General features: G+C 46.8%; 1 long non-coding RNA gene across 1 annotated transcript in view; it reads left to right on the top strand.

Moving 5' to 3' along the window:
• The window catches only part of LOC121018676 (uncharacterized), a 12,038-nt gene extending 7,336 nt beyond the window's left edge, over positions 1-4,702 (top strand). Inside the window, exon 2 of the long non-coding RNA XR_005785279.1 lies at positions 4,444-4,702. This is a non-coding gene — a long non-coding RNA (uncharacterized LOC121018676). The remainder of the gene's footprint in view (positions 1-4,443) is intronic.
• The last annotated feature ends 445 nt before the right edge of the window (positions 4,703-5,147 follow it).

A 5,147-nucleotide genomic window follows, 5' to 3' on the forward strand; every position in this document is an offset into this window, starting at 1 on the left:
AGATAGTGAGTGAGCAGAGGAGGGGCAGACAGAGAGGGAGAGGGAGATTCCCAAGCAAGCTCCACACTGTCAGCCTGGAGCCCCATGTGGGGCTCAAACTCACCGACCTGAGATCATGACCCGAGCGGAAATCAAGAATCGGATGTTTAACCTACTGAGCCACCCAGGTGCCTCTGCAACTCTTGATCTCATGGTTATAAGTTTGAGCCCCACATTGGGCATAGAGATTAAGGGGCACCTGGGTGGCTCCGTCAGTTAAGCATCCAACTTTCGCTCAGGTCATGATCTCACGGTTTGTGAGTTTGAGCCCTGCGTCGGGCTCTGTGCTGATGGCTCAGAGCCTGGAGCCTGCTTTGGATTCTGTGTCTCCCTCTCTCTCTCTGCCCCTCCCTGGCTTGCGCTCTGTCTCTGTCTCTGTCTCTCTCTCTCTCAAGAATAAGTAAACATTGGGGGCACCTGGGTGGCTCAGTCAGTCAAGCATCCAACTTCAGCTCAGGTCATGATCTCATGGTTTGTAAGTTTGAGCCTGCATCGGGCTCTGTGCTGACAGCTCAGAGCCTGGAGCCTGCTGTGGATTCTGTCTCTCCCTCTCTACCCCTTCCCCACTTGTGCGCTCTCTCTCTCAAAAATAAATAAATAAACTTTTAAAAATGTAAATATTTTCTCTTTTTTTTTTTTAATTTTTTTTCAACGTTTATTTATTTTTGGGACAGAGAGAGACAGAGCATGAACGGGGGAGGGGCAGAGAGAGAGGGAGACACAGAATCAGAAACAGGCTCCAGGCTCTGAGCCATCAGCCCAGAGCCCGACGCGGGGCTCGAACTCACGGACCGTGAGATCTTGACCTGGCTGAAGTCGGACGCTTAACCGACTGCGCCACCCAGGCGCCCCTTCCCTCCTCTTATAAAGACACCAGTTGTATTGGACTACAGCTCACCCTAATGATGTCATCTTAATTTGATTACATCTACAAAGACCCCCATTTCCAAATAGGATCAGATTCATAGGTCCCAAGGATAAGTACTTGAACGTATCTTTTGCAGGGACACAATTTGATCCATAACATCTCATGTACGTAAAAATCCACTATCTGTAGGGGCGCCTGGGTGGCGCAGTCGGTTAAGCGTCCGGCTTCAGCCAGGTCACGATCTCGCGGTCCGTGAGTTCGAGCCCTGCGTCGGGCTCTGGGCTGATGGCTCGGAGCCTGTTTCCGATTCCGTGTCTCCCTCTCTCTCTGCCCCTCGCCCATTCGTGCTCTGCCTCTCTGTCCCAAAAATAAATAAACGTTGAAAAAAAAATGTTTTTAAAATCCACCATCTGTATAATTAAATGTACGTATTTTATTACAGGTAATAAAGGTTATCTTTACTTCTATTAAAACATGCTAGTTTTTGTTTATTCATTTATTTTCTATTTTTTCAAGTTTACTTATTTATTTAAAGCAATCTCTAGACCCAATGTGGGGCTCGAGCTCAATCGCACAACCTCGAAATCAAGAATCACATGCTCCACTGGCTGAACTGGCCAGGTGCTGCCTAATTTTTTTAAATGTAATTTTATTTATTTCAAAGATTTTAATTTTTTAACATTTTTTTTATTTTTTTTTCAACGTTTATTTATTTTTGGGACAGAGAGAGACAGAGCATGAACGGGGGAGGGGCAGAGAGAGAGGGAGACACAGAATCAGAAACAGGCTCCAGGCTCTGAGCCATCAGCCCAGAGCCTGACGCGGGGCTCGAACCCACGGACCGCGAGATCGTGACCTGGCTGAAGTCGGAGGCTTAACCGACTGCGCCACCCAGGCGCCCCATCAAAGATTTTAATTTTTAAAAATTTTTTATGTTTATGTATTTTGAGAGAGAGAGAGAGAGAGGGAGCATGTGTGAGGGGGAGAGCAGGAGAGAGGCAGAAAGAGGGAGACGCAGAATCCGAAGCAGGCTCCAGGCTCCGAGCCGTCAGCACAGAGCCCGACGCAGGGCTTGAACTCACAGACTGCGAGATCATGACCTGAGCTGAATTCGGGCACCCGACTTGACTGAGCCACCCAGGCGCCCCTAAATATTTTTATTTTTAAGTACTCTCTACCCCCAATGTAGGGCTCGGACTCACAACCCTGAGATCACGTGCCGGGCCCCATTGACCGAGCCAGCCAGTGCCCCTAATCCGATGTCGTTTAAAGAATCCTAAGAATTAGGCGGTTCGAACAGGAAGGGCGGGAAAAGAATTGAGACTGGAATAAGACACCACACGTGCCTTTGTTACAGAGTTCTCCATCCTGACTGTGTTTAGAATCATCTGGGGAGCATTTTGTAAAAATCCCAGTGTCTCAGCTCCACCCCAGACCAATTAATCAGTCTCGGAAGGTGGGGCCCAGGCACTAGAGTTGCTGAAACGGTCCCCAGATAATCCTAATGTGCAGGTGGGGCTGAGAACCACCGAGGTGGTTAATGTGGAGCTGCCACCTGGGTGGAGGTAATTATGTAATCCCTAAACCCAGGGGCCTGATCTATTGACTAACTGCTCTCCACCCCCTTTCAGTGACCAAGTCTCAGTTTGGGCAGCTGTTCCGATTAGCTGTGGCTGAAAAAAACAAAACTACCCCCTCCCCTCGGGTATATATCCCATGGTCTCGCCAGGGTCTCAGAGAGATATTTGGACACCATGTGCATGGCCACATTATTCACACTAGTCGAAGGCTGAGAAGCAACCCAAATGTCTGCTGAACGGATGGATGGATAATCAAAATGTGGTTTATAGTTTACAATGGAACATATTCATATTCAGCCTTGAGAAAGAAGATGGGAGGGGCGCCTGGCTGGCTCGGAAGGTGGAGCACGCAACACTTGCTTCTGGGGTTGGAAGTTTGAGCCCCGCATTGGGTGCAGAAATTACTTAAGAATAAAATCTTGGCGGGCGCCTGGGTGGCTCGGTCGGTTGGGCGTCCGACTTCGGCTCAGGTCATGATCTCGCAGTCCGTGAGTTCGAGCCCCACGTCGGGCTCTGTGCTGACAGCTCAGAGCCTGGAGCCTGTTTCAGACTCTGTGTCTCCCTCTCTCTGGCCCTCCCCCGTTCATGCTCTGTCTCTCTCTGTCTCAAAAATAAAAAAATAAAATAAAAATTAAAAAAAATAAAATCTTGGCTGGGAATACAAACTGGTGCAGCCACTCTGGAAAACAGTACGGAGGCTCCTCAAAAAACTAAAATTAGAACTACCCTACGACCCAGCAATTGCACTGCTAGGTATGCTGTTTCAAAGGGGCACAGGCACACCCATGTTCATAGTAGCGCTATCGACAATTGCCAAAGTATGGAAAGAGCCCGAGTGTCCACCGATGGATGAACGGATAAAGAAGATGTGGTATATAGATACAATGGAGTATTACTCGGCAATCAAAAAGAATGAAATCTTGCCATTTGCAACTACGTGGATGGAACTGGAGGGTGCTATGCTAAGCGAATAGACAAGAGAAAGACAAGTACATGATTTCACTCCTATGAGGACTTTAAGATGCGAAACAGATGAACATAGGGGAAGGGAAGGAAAAATAATATAAAAACAGGGAGGGAGGCAGAACATAAGAGACTCTTAAATACAGAGAACAAACAGCGTTGCTGGAGGGGTTGGGGGAGGAGGGCATGGGCTAAATGGTGAAGGGGCTTACGGAATCTATTCCTGAAATCATTGTTGCACCATGTGTTAACTAATTTGGATGTATATTATAAAAAATAAAAATAAAAATAAATCTTGGCGTGCCTGGGTGGCTCAGTCACTTAAGCGTCTGACTTCGGCTCGAGGCACGATCTCACAGTTCGTGGGTCGGAACCCCAGATCGGACTCTCTGTTGTCAGTGCGGAGCCCTGCTTCGGATTCTCTGTCTCGCTCTCTCTCAGAACCTCCCCTGCTTGTGCTCTCTCTCTCTCAAAAATAAATAAACATTAAAAATAAATAAATAAAAATAAAATCTTAAAAAAAAAATACAGGGGCGCTTGGGTGCCTCAGTCGATCACGCGTGTGACTCTTGGTTTGGGCTCAGGTCATGATCTCACGGTTAGTGAGTTCCAGGCCCACATTGGGCACTGCAGGGTCAATGCAGAGCCTGCTTGGGCTTCTGTCTCCCTTCTCTCTCTGCCCCTACCCCACTCGTGCACTCTCTCTCTCTCTCAAAATAAACGTTAAAAAAAGAAGAATTATAAACTCATAGCCAAGCCCTATTTCCACCCACTGACCATCCCCAACTCTGCCAAATTATTTTCAATCAAACGCCAGATTTATTTTATCTAGCTAGCTAATTAGCTAGCTCCACACGTGTACAGTTATTTCTTCGTATGTCGTTATATGTTTAAGAATATGCACTGATACCTGTACTGGGTTAAGTAGTTTTTGCCTACCCCACAATTCGTGTTCTTCCGGAAACCTCAGAATGTGACCTTATTCGGAAATAGGGTCACTGAAGATATAATGAACTAAATGAAGATGCGTTCACACCGCACCCTCTCGGTGGGAGTAGCGTCGAGGGGTTGCTGAAGATCAAGCATGGGGAATAGAAGATCGACACGGCTGTAGCCATCTGTGCAAAATGCAATCGGCCTCAGCGCTAATCAAGAGAACGTACTGCATGCCCTTGTTGCGATAATCGTTTCCTTCATTGGCGTCGTTTAACCCAGCGAATATTTGGAGTTAAATATAGACATTTTCAAGTGGCTCAGACCTCTGGAATTAATCTTTCGGTTGAAGGGATTTGTGCATATTTGGCATTTCATATGCAGGAAGTGTGTGAGAGAATCTGGCCGACTGGTTCTCAAAATTTTTCCCTGCATTGACTTAAAGACCTGGAAGGACGAACTGTAAAGTGGTTTAGCTAAAAAGTATATGGGTAAGCGTGTGTGTGTATGACAGAGAGAGAATGTGCCAAAATTTCAAATTAATGAATCTATTCAAAGGATGTATGAATATTCATTGGACTATTTTTTCTGTAAGCTTGAAAATCTCCAAAATAAAAATTTGTAGGCTGCCTGGCCAGCTCAGTCTGTAGAGCATGTGACTCTTGACCTCGGGGTTGTGAGTTTGAGCCCCACGTTGGGTGTACTTAAAAAAATTTGTGGGGCACCTGGGTGGCTCAGTCGATTAGGTGTCCGACTTCGGCTCA

This window comes from Herpailurus yagouaroundi, unplaced genomic scaffold (genome assembly GCF_014898765.1).
Source record: "Herpailurus yagouaroundi ecotype Mexico unplaced genomic scaffold, PumYag 220, whole genome shotgun sequence".
NCBI lineage: Eukaryota > Metazoa > Chordata > Mammalia > Carnivora > Felidae > Herpailurus > Herpailurus yagouaroundi.